The following is an 11,819-nucleotide window of genomic DNA, read 5'->3' on the forward strand; positions in this document are numbered from 1 at the left end:
CGTCATCATCTCTGCCTCTGGGGTACGTCATCATCTCTGCCTCTGGGGTACGTCATCATCTCTGCCTCTGGGGTACGTCATCATCTCTGCCTCTGGGGTACGTCATCATCTCTGCCTCTGGGGTACGTCATCATCTCTGCCTCTGGGGTACTACATCATCTCTGCCTCTGGGGTACTACATCATCTCTGACTCTTTGGTATATCATCTCTGACTGGGATATCAAATCTCTGACTGGGGTATATCATCTCTGACTCTGGGGTATATCATCTCTGACTCTGGGGTATATCATCTCTGACTCTGGGGTATATCATCTCTGACTCTGGGGTATATCATCTCTGACTCTGGGGTATATCATCTCTGACTCTGGGGTATATCATCTCTGACTCTGGGGTATATCATCTCTGACTCTGGGGTATATCATCTCTGACTCTGACTCTGGGGTATATCATCTCTGACTCTGGGGTATATCATCTCTGACTCTGGGGTATATCATCTCTGACTCTGGGGTATATCATCTCTGACTCTGGGGTATATCATCTCTGACTCTGGGGTATATCATCTCTGACTCTGGGGTATATCATCTCTGACTCTGGGGTATATCATCTCTGACTCTGGGGTATATCATCTCTGACTCTGGGGTATATCATCTCTGACTCTCGGGTATATCATCTCTGACTCTGGGGTATATCATCTCTGACTCTGGGGTATATCATCTCTGACTCTCGGGTATATCATCTCTGACTCTGGGGTATATCATCTCTGACTGGGATATATCATCAGCACAACTGCATACTCAAACAAAAATGATCCTAATGGGGGAAAAATATGAATTAAAAAAGTTTCAGAAAGAGGAGAGAAGACAGGAATAAACCATTGTGCTCGTATAGAAGGCGTGGGTCATGCTGAAACCAAACGTGGTGGGAATGAAAACTAGCCTACACTGAGATAATATAATACAGCGTAGTACAAGGCTTGTTCAGCAGTAGGACAATAGGAACCATGTCCCTGATGATGAATGGTTGTAAGCTCCTGTAAAGAAAACTAACTATAATGCTTCTAAAAACAGCTTGACGAACAATTAACAGATTCCAAGTCAGATAATAGACATAAAACATGTCCCGTCCCAAGCACTCAACGCTTAGTAGAGGCTGAGAAGGCAGCAAGGATTCAGTTTGCTGGAGAAAATACTTCTACATATACAGTGGGGCAAACAAGTATTTAGTCAGCCACCAATTGTGCAAGTTCTCCCACTTGAAAAGATGAGAGAGGCCTGTAATTTTCATCACAGGTACACTTCAACTATGACAGACAAAATGAGAAAGAAAATCCAGAAAATCACATTGTAGGATTTTTAATGAATTTATTTGCAAAATATGGTGGATAGTAAGTATTTGGTCAATAACAAAAGTTTCTCAATACTTTGTTATATACCCTTTGTTGGCAATGACAGATGCCAAACGTTTTCTGTAAGTCTTCAAAAGGTTTTCACACACTGTTGCTGGTATTTTGGCCCATTCCTCCATGCAGATCTCCTCTAGAGCAGTGATGTTTTGGGGCTGTTACTGGGCAACACTTTGTCCTCCAAACACGACGAGTTGAGTTTTTACCAAAAAGTTCTATTTTGGTTTCATCTGACCATATGACATTCTCCCAATTTTCTTCTGGATCATCCAAATGCTCTCTAGCAAACTTCAGATGGGCCTGGACATGTACTGGCTTAAGCAGGGGGACACGTCTGGCACAGCAGGATTTGAGTCCCTGGCGGCGTAGTGTGTTACTGATGGTAGGCTTTGTTACTTTGGTCCCAGCTCTCTGCAGGTCATTCACTAGGTCCCCCCGTGTGGTTCTGGGATTTTTGCTCACCGTTCTGGTGATCATTTTGACCCCATGGGGTGAAATCTTGCGTGGAGCCCCAGATCGAGGGAGATTATCAGTGGTCTTATATATCTTCCATGTCCTAATAATTGCTCCCACAGTTGATTTCTTCAAACCAAGCTGCTTACCTATTGCAGATTCAGTCTTCCCAGCCTGGTGCAGGTCTACAATTGTGTTTCTGGTGTCCTTTGACAGCTCTTTGGTCTTGGCCATAGTGGAGTTTGAAGTGTGACTGTTTGAGGTTGTGGACAGGTGTCTTTTATACTGATAACAAGTTCAAACAGGTGCCATTAATACAGGTAACGAGTGGAGGACAGAGGAGCCTCTTAAAGAAGTTGTTACAGGTTCGTGAGAGCCAGAAATCTTGCTTGTTTGTTATTGACCAAATACTTATTTCCCACCATAATTTGCAAATAAATTCATAAAAAATCCTACAATGTGATTTTCTGGATTTTTTTTCTCATTTTGTCTGTCATAGTTGAAGTGTACCTATGATGAAAATTACAGGCCTCTCTCATCTTTTTAAGTGGGAGAACTTGCACAATTGGTGGCTGACTAAATACTTGTTTGCCCCACTGTAAACCTAGCCCAGCTACACTGCTCAACAAAAAACTATTCTCACCATTGGGCCTGGTAAAAGACCCGAGGTAATGTATGATAATAATAGACCCATAGAACCACTATACAATACAACATATATCAGGCCAGGTTTGTACAGCACAGAAGCTTTTCAAGAAAAGAGTACATGATTTCCTTGATATGAAATAGCATGGTTTGGTAAACAAAACTAGTATCGTCCTATAAGCAATTCCTATGCCTCCTGTCGACTACTCTGTCCGACACATAAAAGAAAGACATTACAGACAAAATCTTTACAATTTACATACATTTAAAACATTAACATGTAGTGGAATAATTGTCCTATTATTGCATGGCTGAAAACACAAGTGAGTGGTGTGAAACTACAATGCTTCCTGTCAACTACTCTGTTGAGTGGTGTGAAACTACAATCTAGCCTATAGTCATGAATCTTGTCCTTGAGGCAAAGCGATTTCCACTAGATGGGCCAGATGCAAAAAAAAAAATATATATATATATATATATATATATATCACACATATACATGCATACACACACACACACTACCAGTCAAACGTTTTAAAACACCTACTCATTCCAGGGTTTTCTTTATGTTTGACTATTTTCTAATAATCATGAAGACATCAGTGAAGACATCAAAACACATATGGAATCATTTAGTAAACAAATCTAAATATATTTTATATTTGAGATTCTTGAAATAGCCACCCTTTGCCTTGAATATATGCTTTTGGGTCTTAATCTAAGGTTAGGGTTAGGAATTAGGGTCAGCAGTGTGGTTTAGGTTAGGGTTAGGAATTAAAGTCAGCAGTGTGGTTTAGGTTAGGAATTAGAGTCAGCAGTGTGGTTTAGGTTAGGGTTAGGAATTAGGGTCAGCAGTGTGGTTTAGGTTAGGGTTAAGATTATGGTTAAGCATTAAGGTTACGGTTAAGGTTAAGATTATGGTTAAGCATTAAGGTTAGGGTTAAGGTTAGGGTTAAGATTATGGTTAAGCATTAAGGTTAGGGTTAAGGTTAGGGTTAAGATTATGGTTAAGCATTAAGGTTAGGGTTAAGGTTAGGGTTAAGATTATGGTTAAGCATTAAGGTTAGGGTTAGGTTAAGATTATGGTTAAGCATTAAGGTTAGGGTTAAGGTTAGGGTTAAGCATTAAGGTTAGGGTTAAGGTTAGGGTTAAGATTATGGTTAAGCATTAAGGTTAGGGTTAAGGTTAAGATTAGGGTTAAGCATTAAGGTTAGGGTTAAGGTTAGGGTTAAGGTTAGGGTTAAGCATTAAGGTTAGGGTTAAGGTTAGGGTTAAGCATTAAGGTTAGGGTTAAGGTTAGGGTTAAGCATTAAGGTTAGGGTTATGTTTAAAATCAGACTGTAGAACTCTGTGGCTGTGCCAGCTAGTGACCACTCTGCAGGGCAGCCTCTAGATTCATGATGAGAAAAAGGTTGAACATGCAATACATCTTGTCAACTTCAACCTTTAAGCATAGTATCTTATTGATACATCAAATGTGTGATTCGTCCTGTTTCTTTTTGTAATATCCTTTGTTGTATGGTGTGTTTCCATGTGATTTAATTTCCACATCCATACTGCCTGCTTTAAAAAGGTACAGACTGCGATTCAACTTCTTGTCGTTTGTAAACAACAGAGTAATAAAACCATATATTTTGGGTCATAATAAAGACAGACAGTGGTGCTAAACTCATTATATTATTCAGGAACCAATGGGTATACATCAATCATTGAAATGACCATTAAACAGCTTCCCAAATCCCAGACTGCCCGCTTTAGGTCCAGCTCTCCTTTCTCTGAGACTCTCCCCTCAGCCCACTCTGACTGGGAGGCTGGGTGAGAAATAAGGTTGAATACTGCTGGCCCTGACAGGACCCAATCCCTCATCTGCTGGGATTTATGGAAGAAAATCAAAGTTGTTCAGCTCCTACATCTCATCTCATCTCACACACACACACACACACACACACACACACACACACACACACACACACACACCATTTCGTGTCAGTGTTTGTGCTTTGAAGGATCTAACAGAGACATCCATCCATCACCTGAGCGACGGCAGCCAGACAGGGTCTGTTTATGGGATGTATGGCCACATTTGGATGGTAGCAGAGTGCGTGTGTAAAAGAGGGGACAAGACAGAGACAGAGAAAGAGACAGAGACAGAGAAAGAGAGACAGAGACAGAGAGACAGAGAAAGAGAGACAGAGACAGAGAGACAGAGACAGAGAGAGAGAGACAGAGAAAGAGAGACAGAGAAAGAGAGACAGAGACAGAGAGACAGAGACAGAGAGACAGAGACAGAGAAAGAGAGACAGAGAAGGAGAGACAGAGACAGAGAAAGAGACAGAGAAAGAGTTTGAGTTTTAAAGAACCTTTATTGGGTCTGGGAACCCACAGCACAATAAAGGCTCAAACAACAATGCAGATCTCATGGGGTGTCCAGGCTAACCAAGATAGTAAGGATTTTATGGTTTCCTTTAGTCATCAGTGCTTCAAGATCTGCCAACTGCTCACATGGACAAGAGAATGCTATACGTCCAAAGGCTGTCCCATGGTCTACTGTCCCAACAATGTTGTGAAGCTCTAGTTTACACTGAGTGTCTGTGAATCCCATCAGCAGTCTTCTTCGCCTCATTTCTTCGTCCCCAGAAGGGAGGAGCAGCCGTGTATTGATTTCTGCAGGACAGACCCTGCCAGACTCACCTTCTGTACGGGATCATTGGGAGGCTGTTCTTTGTCCACCAGGTAGAAGTGATAACCTCCTGGGGCCTCATCCAGATAGACCACCTTTCCAACCTCAGTGAGGGGCCAACTAAGGGCCAACCAAGCTGCTTAGCATTGCTGACAGCCTGGCTAGACTGTAGAGTCAGACCCAGGAAGTCCCACTCCATAATTGTAGGTCAGTTCAGCCACAAAGCGACCATCCTCTGGCCCAAAGTCGACCATTGTCTTGCTCCATTTTCCATCATAAGGGCCCTTACAAGTTGCTCTGAAACAGGTTATGTCGTTTCAAACACCCGGCTCTGAAACAGGTTATGTCGTTTCAAACACCCCTCTCTGAAACAGGTTATGTCGTTTCAAACACCCCTCTCTGAAACAGGTTATGTAGTTTCAAACACCCCTCTCTGAAACAGGTTATGTCGTTTCAAACACCCCTCTCTGAAACAGGTTGAAACAGGTCGTTTCAAACACCCGGCTCTGAAACAGGTTATGTCGTTTCAAACACCCTCTCTGAAACAGGTTATGTCGTTTCAAACACCCGGCTCTGAAACAGGTTATGTCCTTTCAAACACCCGGCTCTGAAACAGGTTGTCGTTTCAAACACCCCTCTCTGAAACAGGTTATGTCGTTTCAAACACCCGGCTCTGAAACAGGTTTGTCGTTTCAAACACCCCTCTCTGAAACAGGTTATGTCGTTTCAAACACCCCTCTCTGAAACAGGTTATGTCGTTTCAAACACCCCTCTCTGAAACAGGTTATGTCGTTTCAAACACCCGGCTCTGAAACAGGTTATGTCGTTTCAAACACCCCTCTCTGAAACAGGTTATGTCGTTTCAAACACCCGGCTCTGAAACAGGTTATGTCGTTTCAAACACCCCTCTCTGAAACAGGTTATGTCGTTTCAAACACCCGGCTCTGAAACAGGTTATGTCGTTTCAAACACCCCTCTCTGAAACAGGTTATGTCGTTTCAAACACCCCTCTCTGAAACAGGTTATGTCGTTTCAAACACCCGGCTCTGAAACAGGTTATGTCGTTTCAAACACCCCTCTCTGAAACAGGTTATGTCGTTTCAAACACCCCTCTCTGAAACAGGTTATGTCGTTTCAAACACCCCTCTCTGAAACAGGTTATGTCGTTTCAAACACCCCTCTCTGAAACAGGTTATGTCCTTTCAAACACCCGGCTCTGAAACAGGTTATGTCGTTTCAAACACCCGGCTCTGAAACAGGTTATGTCGTTTCAAACACCCGGCTCTGAAACAGGTTATGTCGTTTCAAACACCCGGCTCTGAAACAGGTTATGTCGTTTCAAACACCCCTCTCTGAAACAGGTTATGTCGTTTCAAACACCCCTCTCTGAAACAGGTTATGTCGTTTCAAACACCCCTCTCTGAAACAGGTTATGTCGTTTCAAACACCCCTCTCTGAAACAGGTTATGTCGTTTCAAACACCCCTCTCTGAAACAGGTTATGTCGTTTCAAACACCCCTCTCTGAAACAGGTTATGTCGTTTCAAACACCCCTCTCTGAAACAGGTTATGTCGTTTCAAACACCCCTCTCTGAAACAGGTTATGTAGTTTCAAACACCCCTCTCTGAAACAGGTTATGTCGTTTCAAACACCCCTCTCTGAAACAGGTTATGTCGTTTCAAACACCCGGCTCTGAAACAGGTTATGTCGTTTCAAACACCCGGCTCTGAAACAGGTTATGTCGTTTCAAACACCCCTCTCTGAAACAGGTTATGTCGTTTCAAACACCCGGCTCTGAAACAGGTTATGTCGTTTCAAACACCCCTCTCTGGAACAGGTTATGTCGTTTCAAACACCCCTCTCTGAAACAGGTTATGTCGTTTCAAACACCCCTCTCTGAAACAGGTTATGTCGTTTCAAACACCCCTCTCTGAAACAGGTTGTCGTTTCGGCGACAGGTTTTTATGTTTCTGGACTCCAGAGCATACTTGGGCGGTATCGTTTAAAGTCAAGTATGACAACAGACTGTATATGGCTTAAAATAGTATAGGTAGTCAACGGTGTTTTGAGTGTGGGGATGTTGGCCATAAGCGACATGCTTGCCTGAAAAGGTAGAAGGCAGAAGGAGGGGCGTAGGTGGTCCTTGTAATGCCTGGGCCCACTGATGTAGGGAGAGGTGGGCCGACAGTGGTAGAGCAGCCACAAGCACCTGTTGCTGAGGAACAAGTTGTTTGTGTTGAGGGTACTGAGTTGCAGATTGTACCAGAGGGGAACATAGCGTCTGATGTGCAGCAGAAAAATATTCTTGTAGGAGCTCAGGATGGATTTGGGGAGCCACTTCCCCAGACTAGTGAGTAAATGTGCAGCACGAGTGATGGGGTACAGGAGGGGGTTCAGGTGGGGCTAGCCTCCCAGGTAGTGGAGGAGATGCCCGGTATGAGTGATGGGGTGCAAGTGGGGAGTGTTGAGAGTGATGTGGCTGAGGGGAGTCAGGGGTCTGTGGCCTCAGTTGAGGAGGATCAGAAGGATATGGACGTCTCTGTTGATATGATAGCATCTGGTGACGACTCAATTTACAATCTAGAGGAGGTAAATGGGTTCCTGGATCAGACTTTTGGGAAATCTGTCAAATTGGCAGATTGTTTTGATGTTGATATGTTTGTGAGGTCAGCTATGGTGTTACAGAAGATGGTGGGGTTAGAGCAGTTAAGTGTGAAGAAGCGTTTCCGCTTGAGGAAATTTGTTACTGCTGTCACTGGTAGTGGGAAATGTGGTAAGGTTAAGAGAAAATTAAAACAATGATGATGTTCATGCCAGTGACAGAGAAAGAGAGAGTGAGAGACAGACAGAGAAAGAGAGAGTGAGAGACAGACGGAGAAAGAGAGACAGAGAAAGAGAGAGTGAGAGACAGACAGAGAAAGAGAGACAGAGAAAGAGAGACAGAGAAGAGAGTGAGAGATAGACAGAGAAAGAGACAGAGAAAGAGAGACAGAGAAAGAGAGACAGAGACAGAGAAAGAGAGAGTGAGAGATAGACAGAGAAAGAGACAGAGAAAGAGAGAGTGAGAGATAGACAGAGAAAGAGAGAGTGAGAGACAGACAGAGAAAGAGAGACAGAGAAAGAGAGAGTGAGAGAGACAGAGAGAGAGAAAAAGATACAATAGTAGGCAGACAGCTTCCTCTGATCATGTCGGAGATGAAAGCTGATCTGGTGATTTAACTGATCAATAAGTAATTATGATCAATAGTGTAATCACTACGTGCACCACACTGCATAATGCAGGAAGGTACACCTGGAGGTTTCAATGGGAAGGTGAGAGGTCAGAGGTTACAGGTAAAGATTATTTTCAATACTTCAACACACAAAGGCATGTGGTGTTGGGTTGTCTTGGAGCCCTGGGAGTTTACAAAGAAAGCTGTGCTTTAATCTGAGCCAAGGTTCTCTATCCCCTATCTACTCGGTCCTTGTGCTATGGCCATATGGCAGAACAGAAGACACAGGAAGTATTGAAAAGGAAAGGTGAACTGTGAAGCAGTAAATCAACTTTTGACAGGTTGGTTGATGACTATGTTTGTAGTGTGTCTCTCTGAAAAATCCTTGTGTCCCTGGAAACCAAAGAGGACCAAAGTGAAAGCAGTGCTCCGCTCTCATCTCAGCCAAGGCTATCTCTCCTACATAGGTTGTCCTTGTGATCTGGCCAGATGGCAGGAGATACAGCAGGACTCAGAAGTGAAGGCTGTCAACTACAGAACAGTTACTTGGTACACGTTGGTTGGTGGTAATGCTTGTAGTATCTCTGAAGACTAGCATCCCCTTGTGTCCCCAGAAAACCAAAGAGGGCCAAAGCTCTGAGTTCCATTTTCCTCTGCAACCATCAATTCATTTATTCAATATCCATGCACCCGGGGCACACGAGGAATGTGACTTTAACTGCTGAGTAGCTGAGCCAGCTTAGGACAAGACAGATGAGTTAGGCAGAGATTTAGGCCAGTTTCGGTCATTTCTCCACCCAACACAGGAAATACTCACAGATGCTCGTATCGTCATAAACATTGTGTTAGACCAGCAACAGAAGGGAAATATTACATCTAGATTTGGCTAGATTAACCCCTGATTCCTAATGCTACAAAAGGTAGGCTAACTACTGTGGGTTTCAGAGAGAGATAAGGTTGAGAGAAAGAGACAAGAGAGAGAGATGGGAGAGAGGTGGGAGAGAGATGGGACAGAGATAGGACAGAGATGGGCCAATAAAGTAATGAAGTGTCATAATTTGCCAGCACAGATGGCAGACATGGCACCTTGCTGATTTGCATTGTTCTTGCAGAAAGTCTGCTATAGAGAGACTGTCAGTCCTTTGAACACAGCAGCAGTGAGGAAGGAGAGTTGTTCTCTCAACCTGTCAGCCCTACCACATTATCAATGTATGCCTTCTGACAGAAACGTGCTGATAAGACAAAATAACACGCTGTGGAAAATAATTGGATATGAACATCCACAACACAAACAGCTCACTTTTCTACATCTAAATTGCTCATATTTGACAAGTAGACTTTCTCTCCCTCTCTATCTATGTCTATGTCTCTATATGTCTATGTCTCTGTCTCTATGTCTCTCTATGTCTCTATGTCTCTATGTTTCTCTCTCTATGTCTCTATGTCTCTCTCTCTATGTCTCTCTACGTCTCTATGTTTCTCTCTCTCTATGTTTCTCTCTCTCTCTCTCTATGTCTCTGTTTCTCTCTCTCTCTCTCTCTCTCTATGTCTCTATGTTTCTCTCTCTCTCTCTGTCTCTATGTTTCTCTCTCTCTCTATGTCTCTCTATGTCTCTATGTTTCTCTCTCTCTCTCTATGTTTCTCTCTCTCTCTCTGTCTCTCTATGTCTCTATGTTTCTCTCTCTCTCTCTATGTCTCTATGTTTCTCTCTCTCTCTATGTCTCTCTATGTCTCTATGTTTCTCTCTCTCTCTATGTCTTTCTATGTCTCTATGATTCTCTCTCTCTATGTCTCTCTCTCTATCTCCCTCTGTCTCTATGTCTCTCTCTCTCTCTGTCTCTCTCTCTCTCTCTATGTCTCTATGTTTCTCTCTCTCTCTCTCTCTCCCTCTGTCTCTCTCTCTATGTCTCTCTGTCTCTCTATGTCTCTATGTCTCTCTCTCTCTATGTCTCTATCTCTCCCTCTCTATGTCTCTCTGTCCCTATGTCTCTATGTCTCTCTCTCTATGTCTCTCTACGTCTCTGTCTCTATGTTTCTCTCTCTCTCTATGTCTCTATGTTTCTCTCTCTCTCTATGTCTCTCTATGTCTCTATGTTTCTCTCTCTCTCTATGTCTCTCTATGTCTCTATGTCTCTCTCTCTCTCTGTCTCTCTCTCTCTCTATCTCTCTCTGTCTCTATGTCTCTCTCTCTCTCTGTCTCTCTCTCTCTCTCTCTCTATGTCTCTATGTTTCTCTCTCTCTCTGTCTCTATGTCTCTCTCTCTCTCTGTCTCTCTCTCTCTCCCTCTGTCTCTCTCTCTATGTCTCTCTGTCTCTATGTCTCTCTCTCTCTATGTCTCTATCTCTCCCTCTCTATGTCTCTATGTCTCTCTCTCTATCTCTCTCTCTATGTCTCTCTCTCTCTCTCTCTGTCTCTCTCTCTATGTCTCTCTGTCTCTCTATGTCTCTATGTCTCTCTATGTCTCTATCTCTCCCTCTCTATGTCTCTATGTCTCTCTCTCTATGTCTCTATGTATGTCTCTCTCTATGTCTCTATATGTCTCTCTCTGTCTCTATGTCTCTATGTCTCTCTCTATGTCTCTCTCTCTCCCTCTCTCTGTCTCTATGTCTCTATGTCTCTCTCTATGTCTCTCTGTCTCTGTCTCTCTCTGTCTCTCTCTCTGTCTCTCTCTCCATGTCTCCATGTCTCTCTGTCTCTCTGTCTCTCTCTCTATGTCTCTCTCTCTCTCTCTCTCTCTCCCTCTCTATGTCTCTCTGTCCTCTATGTCTCTATGTCTCTATGTCTCTCTCTCTCTCTCTCTCTCTCTCTCTATGTCTCTGTCTCTCTATGTCTCTCTATGTCTCTCTCTCCCTCTCTCTATGTCTCTCTCTCCCTCTCTCTATGTCTCTATGTCTCTATGTCTCTCTCTCTCTCTATGTCTTTCTGTCTCTATGTCTCTGTCTATGTCTCTCTCTGTCTCTCTCTCTCTCTCTCTCTATGTCTCTCTCTCTCTCTCTATGTCTCTATGTATGTCTCTCTCTCTCTCTCTCTCTCTCTCTCTCTCTCTCTCTCTATGTCTCTCTCTCTCTCTCTCTCTGTCTCTCTGTCTCTCTGTCTCTATGTCTCTCTCTGTCTATGTCTCTCTCTGTCTCTCTCTCTCTCTCTCTCTCTCTCTATGTCTCTCTCGGTGTCTTTCTGTGTCTCTCTCTGTGTCTCTCTGTCTCTCTCTGTGTCTCTCTGTCTCTCTCTGTCTCTCTGTGTCTCTCTCCCTCTCTCTGTCTCTCTCTCTCTCCTCTCTATGTCTCTCTCTCTCTCTGTCTCTCTCTCTCTCTATGTCTCTCTCTCTCTCTATGTCTCTCTCTCTGTCTCTATGTCTCTCTCTCTCTCTCCCTCTCTATGTCTCTCTGTCTATGTCTCTCTCTGTCTATGTCTCTCTCTGTCTATGTCT

General features: G+C 43.5%; 1 protein-coding gene and 1 pseudogene across 1 annotated transcript in view; both read right to left on the bottom strand.

The window, feature by feature from the left end:
* The window catches only part of LOC112218884 (transmembrane protein 263), a 64,612-nt gene that overhangs the window by 23,393 nt on the left and 29,400 nt on the right, over positions 1-11,819 (bottom strand). The gene's annotated exons all lie outside the window — the stretch shown is intronic.
* LOC121840088 lies at positions 4,774-5,548 on the bottom strand (annotated as a pseudogene).

Source organism: Oncorhynchus tshawytscha, linkage group LG19 (genome assembly GCF_018296145.1).
Source record: "Oncorhynchus tshawytscha isolate Ot180627B linkage group LG19, Otsh_v2.0, whole genome shotgun sequence".
NCBI classification, from domain to species: domain Eukaryota; kingdom Metazoa; phylum Chordata; class Actinopteri; order Salmoniformes; family Salmonidae; genus Oncorhynchus; species Oncorhynchus tshawytscha.